This window comes from Delphinapterus leucas, chromosome 3 (assembly GCF_059928025.1).
Source record: "Delphinapterus leucas isolate spDelLeu-1000000601 "Yukka" chromosome 3, BTC_Dleu_Yukka2, whole genome shotgun sequence".
In the NCBI taxonomy this organism is placed as follows: Eukaryota; Metazoa; Chordata; class Mammalia; order Artiodactyla; family Monodontidae; genus Delphinapterus; species Delphinapterus leucas.
In genome coordinates this window covers 106,215,354-106,229,180 of record NC_143131.1, presented here as the reverse complement: position 1 = coordinate 106,229,180, position 13,827 = coordinate 106,215,354, and the positions used below count along the sequence as shown (strand labels likewise).

General features: G+C 41.7%; 1 protein-coding gene and 1 pseudogene across 3 annotated transcripts in view; one reads left to right on the top strand and one right to left on the bottom strand.

The window, feature by feature from the left end:
- The window catches only part of LMNB1 (lamin B1), a 67,538-nt gene that overhangs the window by 46,965 nt on the left and 6,746 nt on the right, over positions 1 to 13,827 (bottom strand). The gene's annotated exons all lie outside the window — the stretch shown is intronic.
- On the top strand, positions 3,693 to 4,101 carry LOC111182380 (protein S100-A2 pseudogene; annotated as a pseudogene).

Here is a 13,827-nt window from a genome sequence, read left to right as displayed (position 1 = left end):
GTGTTCACCAAATGCTTGCTAAATGCATAAAATCTGTTGGAGATGTGTATTCTTATGGAAAAATTCACCCAAAGTATAATATTGATAGACTTAAGAATACAGACTTTTAAAAGCTACACATCTGAAAAAGCAGACAAGAAACATTCATGTTTCTAAAGATAAAAAATAGAAATTCAAACATCTGGATTTTTTAAATGACTGCCTTCACATGTCAGATAAAACAACAGCTTACGGAAACCAAAACTGACTCTGAGGTCAGTTTTAAGTCCCATTCATAATATTCTATAGCAAAATACTAGGCAACTCTCTGGTTGCTTAGATCACTTCTTAGCAATTTTGAGAAGCTATTATAGATTGTCAGGTTCACCTTATATAAGAGTAGCTGGGCTTCCCTGGTGGCGCAGTGGTTGAGAGTCCACCTGCCGATGCAGGGGACACGGGTTTGTGCCCCGGTCCGGGAAGGTCCCATGTGCCGCGGAGCGTCTGGGCCCGTGCGCCATGGCCGCTGAGCCTGCGCGTCCAGAGCCTGTGCTCCGCAACCGGAGAGGCCACAACAGTGAGAGGCCCGCGTACCACAAAAAAAAAGAAAATCAGGCAATCCCTAATTGCAATCAGGTTAAAATTAGGAAAAATATTAAATAAGACCAACACTGGACCACAGAACCATTTCTCTGAACAAAAGAAATCCACTGACATAACAGACACAGGAGTGGGGAGTGGACACATACAGTTTAAGTCCTAACAAAAAATGACTTATTGGGGAAAAAAAACAACCAACAATCACAACTTCGTTATATATGCCAGGCCACTGATCTGGGTGTGTGGATATCAGCAACGAACAAAATATACCATCCCGGGCCTTCCCTGGTGGCGCAGTGGTTGAGAGTCTGCCTGCCGATGCAGGGGACACGGGTTTGTGCCACGGTCCGGGAAGATCCCACGTGCCGCGAAGCAGCTAGGCCCGTGGGCCATGGCCGCTGAGCCTGCGCGTCCGGAGCCTGTGCTCCACAATGGGAGAGGCCACAACAGTGGGAGGCCCGCGTACGGCAAAAAAAAAAAAAAATATATATATATATATATATATATATATATACACCATCTGATCTTATGGAAGGTACCCTATACTGGGGAGAAGCAAACAATAAACAAATACCTATACAGTCAGGGTAATCAGTATTTTGAAGAAAAATAAATCAGAATAAAGAGTTAGAGAGGGACTTCCCTGGTGGTGCAGCGGTTAAGAATCCACCTGCCAATGCAGGAGACACGGGTTCAACCCCTGGTCCATGGAGATCCCACAGGCTGTGGAGCAACTAAGCCCGTGCGCTACAACTATCGAGCCTGCACTCTAGAGCCCGCAAGCTACAACTACTGAGCCCGCGTGCTACAACTACTAAAGCCCACACACCTAGAGCCCGTGCTCTGCAACAGGAGAAGCCCGCACACCGCAACGAAGAGTAGCCCCGCTTGCTGCAACTAGAGAAAGCCCACGCACAGCAACGAAGACCCAACACAGCCAAAAATAAATAAATAAATAAAATTTATTTTTAAAAAAGAGAGAGAGAAGAGGGGAGGGTGATCATTTTATATAGTGTGGTCAGAAAGAGACTGATTTTATGCCAATAGCCATTTTTCACATCAGAAAATCACTTTTCAAACCCAGATTTTATCCAACAATACAGTTACTAGTATCATTAGTTATTTCACTGCTCCTCTATGGGTTATATGCAACCCAATCTTATAGGAAAATAGTCTCCTAAAAAAATGGTTATTACTAAGTCAATAATTATTTTGGGGGAGCCTAGAGAGTGCTAGGAAATGTGCTGATACAAGAAGCAAAATCAGACACTAGCCCTGTCCACAGAGAGATTCCACTCTAATAAGGGAATCAATCAATCACACAAAATTGTCTTAACAAATCAAACTTGTCAGCAACTTTCTTGTCTAAGACAAAAAAGTACACAGTGCTGCAAGAACACCTGATGTAACTTCTGGGTAAAAATGGCACATTAGACATTACTCCACTATTACCCCTTCCAGAAACACAACTAAACAACTGAGGAACAAATTCACAATGAAAACAACTGACAAGGAAAGAACAAAATTTTAGAAGCTGAAATTAGATGAGTGAAAATGAGCTTAGTCCACCCAAGAGTGCTGAATCCCAAAGCCAGACACAGGGCTATGTGAGAAGCAACCTAATTTATACTGCAGATACTGCTGATAGCAAGAGATACCCTGGTACTCTGAAGTAGGACTAGATGAAAATCTATCTAAGAAGCAAAGCAGATCGCACTCCATGCTCCTGGGCCAATGGCCCCTCATTCACCAGGATAAAAGAGGAAAGGTTTACTCTCTAAGGAATAAAACAGAATCTCAGACCTGGTGTCACCTGGTACAGCCAAAGGCAGCACTACTATACTGAAAAGGCAGGAGAATTCCAGTGGACTTTTACAGATGCTGATGTTGCCTCTCAATCTCCCTCAGCTTAAAGTACGCTGTGCAGCCAAAGCCCAAGAGAGAAGACCTGAAGACACTGATACTGGGTGTTCCCAGTGAAATGATTCCACTGTTACACAATGAAGCTTAGTCAAGAAGCCCCACTCATGCGTAGAGCTTCCCATCAGATTTTTAGAGCCCTACTTCTGAATACAGAGGACATACAAGTCATCAGACCTCAGAGAAAAACTCTGTGAATTGACACCCAATGGCCATACCACCCTCCCAGTTGTACTTTCTTAAACTAGAAAACTAAAAACTACATTTGCCAGAATCTCTTGCAGCTAGGCTTCTGGATGCAAATTAGGTACTCTAATACATCCATAAGCAATGAAAGAAGGAAGTATCATGGGGCCACCGTCCTGGTCTTTGTGGCAATTTTGCTGCTGACAAGCAGGGTCATTAAAACCTGAAATTCTGGGCTTCCCTGGTGGCGCAGTGGTTGAGAGTCCGCCTGCCAATGCAGGGGACACGAGTTCGTGCCCCAGTCCGGGAGGATCCCACATGCCGCAGAGCGGCTGCTGGGCCTGTGGGCCATGGCCGCTGAGCCTGCGCTTCCGGAGCCTGCGCGTCCGGAGCCTGTGCTCCGCAACGGGAGAGGCCACAACAGTGAGAGGCCCATGTACCGCAAAGGGGAAAAAACAAAAACAAAAAAAACCTGAAATTCTTTTGTCCTATATCAATACCACACACATTACTGTAGTAAACTTTGAAACCAAGAACTGACTCCTCCAATTTTTGAGATTGTTTTGGCTATTCTGGATACCATGCATTTCCATTTAAGTTTTAGGCTCAGCTTCTCAATTTACAAATGAGGCAGCTGTGATTCTGATAGAAACTGCACTGAATCTGTGGGTCAATTTGGGGAGAATTGCCATCTTAACAATATTAAGGTGTCTAGACACGGCTGTGGGCTCAGGAAGTCTTAGGGCAGCCTGTCTGCTGATGGGTGGGGCTGTGTTCCCACCTGGTTGGCGGCTTGGCCTGAGGCGTCCCAGCACTGGAGCCTACAGACTGTTGGGTGGAGCCAGGTCTCAGTCTGGTTACCTGGGCAAGATGTCCACCTCGAGGAGAGTTCATGCAGATGGATACTCCCCAAAATGTCTGCCACCAGCTTTCATGGTCCCAGAAGAACCACAGCCAACCCCCACCTCCCCAGGAGACCCTCCAAGACCAGCAGCCCCAGATCCAAGATGTCCAGTCCCCTGAAGCAGGTTCTGGCTGTGATGGTCACCACCTTCCACAAGTACTCCAACCAAGAGGGCAACAAGTTCAAGCTGACTAAGGGGGAGATGAAGGAATTCTGCACAGGGAGCTGCCCAACTTTGTGGCGGAGAAGGTGGATGAGGAGGGCCTGAAGAAGCTCATGGGTGATCTGGACCAAGGACAGCAACCAGTAGGTGGACTTCCAGGAGTACACTGTTTTTCTACCCCTCATCACTACCGTGTGCAATGACTTCTTCCAGGGCTCCCCAGAGCAGCGCTGATGCAGAACTCTTGGCTCCCTGCCATGGGTCTCTTGGGCCCAGGAGGACTCTGTCTTTTTTAGTTTTATATTCAGTAGATGTTTTTGCTTCTTGACACCACCCCCGCCAAAAATACATATATATATGCCAATATTAAGTCTTCTAATCCATCAATGTAGGATGTCCTTCCACTTATTTAGGTCTTTAATTTCTTTCAACAATGTTTTGTGATTCTCAGTATACAAGTCTTATACTTCTTCTGTTCAATTTATTCCTAAGTACTTCATCTCTTTGATGCTACGGAAAATGAAGTTTTCTTAATTTCATTTTTGAAAGTGTTCACTGCTAGTTTACAGAAATACAGCTGAGTTTTGTACATTGCTTTCATACCCTGAAATCTTGCTGAGCTTGTTCATTAGCTTTCAAGAGTTTTTAGTTTTTGTTTTTTACAGATTCCTTAGGATTTTCTTAGAATCATTTCATCTGCAAATAGAGACACCAGTGACCCTTGAACATCAAAGGTTTTAACTACAAGGGTCCACTTACGTGAAGATTTTTTTCAATACTAAAAACTATAGTACTACATGATCTGCAGTTGTTTGGCTACAGAGGGTTGACTATAAGTTATACATGGATTTTTGCCTTGCAAAAGTCACCCCCCCCCAACCCCCATGCTGTTCAAGCGTCAACTGTGTAGTTGTTTTACTACTTCTTTTCTGATCTGAATGCCTGATTTCTTTTTCTTCCTTAACTGCCCTGGCTAGAACCTCCAATACAATGTTGTATATAAGTGGTAAGAGTGGGCAACCCTGTCTTATTCCTGACCTTAGGGAGAAAGCAGTCAGTCCTTACCATTAAATGTGATGTTAGCTACAGGTTTTTCACAGATACCTTTTACCAAGTTAAGAAGTTCCCTTTTATCCCTCATTTGAATATTTTTATCATGAAAGACTGGTACATTTTGTCAAATGCTTTTTCTTCCTCTATTGGGATGATCATATGGTTTTGGTCCTTCGTTCTATTAATAACAGTATATTACACTGTTTACTTTCACAGACTGAACCAACCTTGCATTCCCAGGATAAATCCCACTTGGTGATGCTGTATAATCCTTTTACATGTTGGTGGGTTTGGTTTGCCAGTATTTTTGCACCTATATTCATAAGGGATATTGGTCTGTAAAGTTTTTCTGAAATAATGTCCATTCTAAGTCCATTCTCCAGCTTGCTTGGTGTCATGAGGCAGTTGTTCTTACAGCAACAGCAGTGACAGCTTCCTGGTCCTGAAGTATAGCTATACACTGTTTTTTCAATTCAGTGGTTTCAGTGGTGACCTCAGACATAAATAAAAGCTCCCAAAGAAGATCAGTTCTACAGTGTTTGAGGTATTGTTACTGCTTCTCTGACCCTTCTAATAATTTTTTATAAGCATCTACTTTCCATATTGTTTTCCTTTCTGATTAAGATATCTATTGGTTTCCTGAAAGATACAAAGACCTAAACAATTAGAAAAAGAAATTAACTTGGAACAATCCGGAACTATGAAGGAAAACGGAGACTTCTGAAAAGAGAAACCATTGCATCCATGAAACTGAAATGAGATCAGTATGCTATAAAGAACCATTAAGAATAAAAAGAAGCTATTGGAAATTTCGAATATGACAGCAAAAATTGGAAGATAAAATTGAGAACATCTAGCAGAGAAAAAGAGATTTTTTAAGATAAGAAAACTAAAGGATCAATTTAAGAGGTCCAACATTTGAATAACAGGAGTCTCCAAAAGTAATAAGAGGAAGAAATCATCAATAAAATAATTTAAGAATGTTTCCAAGAACTGAAGACATGAATTTCCAGGCTGAAGAATTCTCACCAAATGACCAGCACAGTGGATGAAAAAAGATCCACACCAAGGAACATCCTTGTGAAATTTAAGAACTAGACCACAAAGATGATACAAGCTTTTTAACTTTTCACTCATTAGTACTTCTTAGCAACAACAGAAGCTAGAAAACTGTAGAGCATGCCTTCAAAATCCTGAGGAAATATTCTTTACAACTTAGAATTCTATACCAAAACTATCAATGCTTATGAAATGCAACTAGACTAGAAAAGAGCACAGACTCCAAATGATACTTCTTTAATAAGATAAAACTGGGACTTCCCTCGTGGTTAAGAATCCACCTTCCAAAGCAGGGGACGCAGGTTTGATTCCTGGTCGGGGAGCTAAGATCCCACATGCCACAGGGCACCTAAGCCCACACTCCACAACTACTAAGCCCATGTGCTCTGGAGCCTGCGCGCCACAACTAGAGAGCCCACGTGCTACAACTAGAGAGCCCGCGTGCTGCAACTACTGAGCTCACGTGCCACAGCTAGAGAGAAGCCCGCGCACCACAATGAAAAACCCCACATGCCACAATGAAGATCCCGTGTGCCACAACTAAGACCCAACGCAGCCCAATAAATAAATAAATATTTTCTTTTAAATAAGATAAAACTAATAGAAAGCCTCCTGATTCTGAATGACTTGGTGTTTTAACAACTGGTATCATCTTTCTTTATAGTTAGCCAAAACTAAGTAAGTAGGAAAAATCCTATTTTCACAGGCAATCAAAAGGTGGTATAGGGAAGGGAAACTAAGTATAGTACACTGTTGAATTCTGCTGGGGGTTATGTTCATAGGGTATAGGTATTAACACAATATATGTGTTCCTGAAAACTCTTACATTCTGCACATATTAAAATTAACAAAGAATGGGAAAAATAAGGTTGGAACAAACCACTAAAAACCTATGCAACCTTGTAACCAGAGCACTAGCAGTAATATAATTAGTACCCCAGGGACTTCCCTGGTGGTTCAGTGATTAGGAATCCACCTGCCAGTGCAGGGGACACGTGTTTGAGCCCTGGTCGGGGAAGATCCCACATGCCGTGGAACAACTGAGCCCGTGTGCCACACTATTGAGCCTACGCTCTAGAGCTCACGAGCCAGAACTACTGAGGCTGCATGCCACAACTACTGAAGCCCGAGCGCCTAGAGCCCATGCTCCGCAACAAGAGAAGCCACCAGTGAGAAGCCCATGCACCACAACGAAGAGTAGCCCCCACTCACCGTAACTAGAGAAAGCCCACGTGCAGCAACAAAGACCCAACGCAGCCAAAAACAAATTAAAAAAATAATAATAAATTAAAAAAAATAATAATGATGATAATTAGTACTCCAGGAGATGACTTGGACAATGCAAGCAGTCAGTTTAGTGTGTCTAGAGCTGCCTCAAGAGATGCTCAGAGATGCACAACAACATCAGAGTGGCCATGCTGGCTTGCAGGAACTGAGACATTAGAGATAGAAATAGACTCTGAACACAACCCCGGCTACAAGAACAAAGGTGGTGCACACCTCTCTGGGGGAGGGAATCCTGGGTGCAGGCAATCCTTTAACTTTCTTAAAATAGAGTTGAAATCAGAGCTTTCTTTCCCTCTGAACTCTACTCTTGATATTCTGACTCTCCTTTACTAGGAAAAGTCATATATAAGTCAATACAACCTCTAATTACAATATCATTTCTCTATCTACCAGTCACATATGAGCGAATGGGTGCTACAGACGCATTTGCAGCAGAACACAGTGAAATAATACTTAATATACCAAAACTGATCTAAACTAACCTCAACTAAAATGTAATGTATGACTATTGGGAGGATAAGAGGAAGAAAAATTTGTTATGAAGAACAAAATGAAAAAGTCAATTCCTCATCTTCCATGGCACAAAGTCAATAATGCCATTTAGATATCAAGATAAATATCAAACGAGCAGTTAAAATAGTTGAAGGTAATTTTTTCATAAGAAGTCTTGGAGATCTCTGAATCCTTAAATTATGTTCACACATACGCATTTGTTGGATAGTCACAGGTTTTGGGGTTTTTTTGGTAAAAGCTCACATTTACAAAACCAGATAGGGAAGACTTCCCTAAGAAATGAATTAGAGATCTGAGGTTTAAGGAGGAGTTAACCCAATGATGACAGAAGTCCAGACAAAGGAAACTGCATATGCAAAGGCCCTATTAAGAGACAGCATGGTAAACAGGACTGAATAAAAAATTTCATGGTTGGGGAGCAGAGAGCAAGACCAAGTATGGTGTGAGTTGAAGCCACAGTCATTGAGGAGCCAGCTCATAAAGAGAAGAACTTTTAGGTATGTCCAAGTTTGTCTAGGGTAATTTCCATTGATGCCAGTGTCCCAGCATAATTATCAATAGCTCCCTCTCTCACACCAAGAAGGAAGTAACCCTGTTTGAATGCTAAATTATACGGTCACCCTAGTATTAGGTAATACTGAGGATTTTACTCTTCATCCTAGAAGCTACTATCCTGGAAGCCACTTAAAGTGTTTTAAGCAAAGACGGTGAAGCAATCATTTTTTTAGTGAAGAATGTTAGAGGGATAAGTGTTTTGGTACCCTATCCAATGTTTTGTTATATAAACATTGAGTAAGAATCTACTTTAAATCGACCTTTAAGAATGTCTTCTTCCTTTCACATCAAACACTCTTTATGACCTAAACTCATGACCTTTATTCCCATTTCTTCCTTAATTATGGTCAGTGGCTTTGACCCTACTGCTCTTTTCTACCATTAGATGCTCCTCACAGTCAACAATAAGTTCCCAAGAACCAAAGTCAATGGATACTTTCTAGGCCTTATCACACCAAAACTGTACTACCATTCCTTTGTAAATCTCCTTGCCTTTCAGGACAACGCCTCTACTAATGTTTTCCATTTAGAAGCCAACCCTACTTATCTCTCAACACTCAGATTTCACTGCCTCCCCAATTCCTCTGGGATGTCTCTCAAAACTTTACAAAGCTCCTACTCTGCTTTACGTGGTATGGAGAAAGGGGTAGCCCCTTTCTCCATAGCAAGATGTGGATACTGCTATCACAGCACTTGTTACATTGTACTAGCATACTGCAGTTACAGTATCACAATACTGTAGTGCATTTTATGTCTTCCTCACTACATTGTAAGCAACTTGTTAACAGGCACTAAGTGTCCCATCTCCCTGTTACCAGCATCTGATTCAAGGCCTGGCATGTAGTACTTGTAATAGGGAAGAACCTGACTCCATATTGATCTGTTTCTTCTACTTTAACCTTTGTATTCTATTGCTTTTGCTATAAGTTAATCATTAAATGGATGTTGCCTACAGCTTAAAGTATACATAATGAGCCATCTCCAGGAACCCTGTCTCCCAGTTAAGCTAAAATACCTTGGTTTAGTATTGGAATACCCTTGGAATACCCTAACCAGGCCCACCTGGGAATGGATGCAGGTAAGAAGAAATGAACACATCCCCTCCCATTCTGGCCTGAACCAGGAAATATTAGCAACAACGTATCACCTTTTTTACTTTACCCCTCACCTCCCCTTCTTTGTTCTGAAAGAAACTAGCACCCAAACCCAGGCAAGATGGTTCTTTGGGAAACTAGTCCACCATCTTCTTGGTGTGCTACCCTTCCAAATAAAGCCACTATTCTTTGCCCCAACAACTCGTTTCTCAATTTACTGGCCTGCTGTGTGGGGAGCAGTACAAGCCTGCACTTCGTAACAGTACCTGTTCCACAAATGTGTGCTGAATAAAAAATGAAAACAATATTTCTGCCATGAGTATTCAAGACTTATTTAGAGATTTTAGTTTATTTTAAAGTTATTATTAAGGCACGGAGTAAAGTAGGAAAGTTTTTCAACAAGGAAGAAAAGACAAAAGAGGTCTCTTTCAGTAATTCATTTTTATCCTTTCCTTATTAGCAAATGAAGCCCTCAGTATTTCAAACAGCTGCCTCAGTTACTGCACCCTCCTGACAAATCCAAGATTATCTCAAATATCACTGTGAAAAACTCACATCTAGTACCATTTCCAAAAGTAGCACCCAAACCTGAAAGTCAACTGTCTTATGTAAAACTTCAAGTCCAAGGACAGATGACAGTGCTCCATGAGCCTGCTTCAGGTCGGTATTAAATGGCATGATCCACGTAAAAACCCTGTAACAATGCTAGAAGACAGAGCTAGGATCTATTCTAGCTCTGCCATTGATCTGCTAAGTTATCCCAGGCAAAATATTTAACCTCTCTGAGCCTCAAGTTTCCTCACCCATCAAACAGGGTTATCGTAACACTTAAAAGACAGTGTCTGTAAAGCACTTAGCATAGTACCTGGCAAACACAATAAGCAGAAGATAAATGTTAGCTCTTTTTGTCCCACATCTTGCACCAGTATTCTTCTCTCTCTAGGTCTCAATTTCTGAACCTACACAGTGGGCTGGATAGATCAGATGATCCAAGTCCCCTCCTAGCTATAAAACTGCTATAATCCTATGATCAATAAACACAAATGCGGGGCTTCCCTGGTGGCGCAGTGGTTGAGAGTACGCCTGCCGATGCAGGGGATACAGCTTCGTGTTCCGGTCCGGGAAGATCCCACATGCCGCGGAGTGGCTGGGCCCGTGAGCCATGGCCGCTGAGCCTGCGCCTCAGGAGCTTGTGTTCCGCAACGGGAGAGGCCACAACAGTGAGAGGCCCTCGTATCGCATGCATAAACAAATAAATACATACATACATACAGACAAAGGCAAAAAATTAAATTTAAAAAGGACCAAGTAGGGCTTCCCTGGTGTCGCAGTGGTTGAGAGTCCGCCTGCCGATGCAGGGGATGCGGGTTCACGCCCCGGTCCAGGAAGATCCCACATGCCGCGGAGCGGCTGGGCGCGTGAGCCATGGCCGCTGAGCCTGCGCTTCCGGAGCCTGTGCTCCGCAACGGAAGAGGCCACAACAGTGAGAGGCTCGTGTACCGCAAAAAAAAAAAAAAGGACCAAGTAAACATACTAACTAGGGAAAGTCTCACTTATCATCTAGGTCTACAGCAAAGATATCAGCAGAAACCTAAGATTATGACCCAAATGTGGATCTTTTTACTCCTTTATGTTTGCAACATGAGCATAACAATAAAAATGATCGAGAACTAAAAAGAACCTGCAGAAATTAAAAATAAATTCCCCCAAATGGACACCCATATGCTGTTACTGGCATGAAAAACTGGCAAAGTTGTAATTACTTTATGCAATGGTTAACATTTCACCAGTAAATTAGTTTAACATTTAACCATTTTTATCAATATGTTAACCAGGAGAAAAAATTTGATATTGTCAGAAAGTGGGAAGAGGATAATCATGGCCCTCTATGGCCTCTGAGAAATTAGGTAGTCACTGCAAAGCCGACATCTCTGGTCACGGTAAACTAACCCTACCCATTAAAGGCTGTTGACGTATCTTCAAAATGACGACACAGCACATTTACTGACATGTAAAGAAGTTCACAAAGCAGTGTAGCATGAAAGAAGGTTACGCATCAGTATTTATCATGAACCCATTTTTCGTTAATAATATGGATATAAAAAGAAAAACTTCAGAGCTCTTATTTATGGAACCAAGGGTGACTTTTATTTTCTTCTTGGTGTTTATCTGTATTTTCTAATTTTCCATAATGAATATATAATTTTTGTGTAACAAAAAAAATCAGTTTTTTAAAATTTCCCAAATATAACAGCCAAAACACAATCCCTTTCATCAGAGAGATATATTGGAAAAAAAAAAAAAAAAAGAAGAAGTTAAAAACTCTGATTAGGAAACTTCCCTGGATCCCAGAAATAATTGGGAACTTCAGTTAGACAGGGTGTCGTCACCCAATTAACACTTAAGGCTCATTCTCACTATTTGTGCATGAAATAGACCTACGGTGATGATGTAAAAGTCTAAAGATCTCTAACTCAGAAATACCTGAGGTGAAGTCATCTGGACAAATGAAAAGAACAAGCATAATGGAGTATATGGAAAAAAAAAAAATTCAGCAGCATATTTTTACAGTGCTTTATCTTTCATTCTGTGTGTTTACTTCCTTGAGCCTGGGTACACCAAAAGATTACCTAGTCTAACCTCCTAGTTTAAATAAACAACTCCAAAAGATACGCTCTACCAAACATCCTTTGAAAGCATGGGAAGGAAGCATCATGATGGTTTCATTACTTAGGACCTGTCACCTAGACTTTAACACCAATTCTAGTCGTCTATCCTTCCTGTTCTTCCCTTGAAAATTAAAGTAATATTTACCATGAAGTTTTATACCTCTCATATTAAGGCAAGGGTGTTACTGGCAACTTGCTTCTACCAGGGCAAAATAAGGACATAAACAAAAGACCAAGTAATATATGGGATCAAGATTTTTGTTTTTCAATTAATTATCCTACCTACAAAGGAAAGTCCCTAGAGCAGATTAGCATTTATTACTTTAGGTTTGAAAACTGAAAAATATTAATGTTAAAACAACCCTGAAGATACTGTTTAGCCCTGCACCTAAATTTCATTCTGTGTGACCAAAATATGTAGAAAGTCAACACAGTAAACATATACAATAAGTCCAAATATACAGTAAATCCCCAGCACCCCCTTCTCCCCAAAGAAAGAGAAAAAAGTTTATCTGATTTACTTTCACTTCCATATACTTCCTAATTTCTTCAAATAGCCAATTCTGATAAAAATCCACCCGTTATTATGAGACAAGTAAATGACAGGCTAGAAAAAGATCTGGGTTTCTTAATTCTTCCTGAGATTCAGAAAACTACTAGTTATGCCTTATCCCAATTACACAGATGAGGCATGAAAGCTCAAAGAATTAAAGTATTAATACCTGCCCCAAGTCACAAAATGTAGGAAGGTGCAACTTCATGTAGTGCTCTTGCTTAACACTACTGTATCTCAGGCTACTGTGACTGACAAGTGTCCCAATTATACATGCGAGTAGCACGTGAACATCTGTACACATTTTTTAACGAAAACACACAAATCCAAATTTCCCAACAGAAGTTTCCTTACTAACGTACTGACAAAGCAAAATCAGAGGAATGTCATTTTCCCAAAGGAATATACTATGTAGGCTTGATCCCCTCAACCTCAAACCTATCCTATTCAAAACTTGCTTGGGGACGAAGGTAGGAAGCCTACAAATCTTCAGGTGCATATATACTGTGAAAAAAATACAAGCAACATTACACTTTATTCTATTTTAAGAAAAACTTTTCTTTTCATGAAATTATATTTAAAAAGAAGCACCATCTGTTTTGAAAAGATATGAAATTCTGCTTTAAATAACAAATTTTTTGTCCAGTATCTCAAAGACTAATTTGAAAACACTGGCTTTGAGGCCCAATACCTATAATACACTAAACTATGTTTCTTGGGACATCCTTTTTATTTTTTATAAGATTTGGTTTTATATTTTTGGCCGCACTGGGTCTTTGTTGCTGCGCGCAGGCTTTCTCTAGTGGTGAGTGGAGGCTACTCTTTGTTGCGGTGCACGTGCTTCTCATTACATTGCAGTGGCTTCTCTTGTTGTGGAGCACGGGCTCCAGGCACACGGGCTTCAGTAGTTGCAGCATGTGGGTTCGGTAGTTGTGGCACACAGGCTTAGCCGCTCCATGGCATATGGGATCCTCCCAGACCAGGGATCAAACCTGTGTCACCTGCATTGGCAGGTGGATTCTTTTTTTTGTTGTTCGTTTGTTTGTTTGTTTTGCGATACCCGGGCCTCTCACTGTTGTGGCCTCTCCCACCGCCGGAGCACAGGCTCCAGACGCACAGGCCCAGCGGCCACGGCTCATGGGCCCAGCCGCTCCGCGGCATGCGGGATCCTCCCAGACCGGGGCACGAACCCACGTCCCCTGCATCGGCAGGCAGACTCCCAACCACTGCGCCACCAGGGAAGCCTGGCAGGTGGATTCTTATCCACTATTCCACCAGGGAAGTCCCGGGAC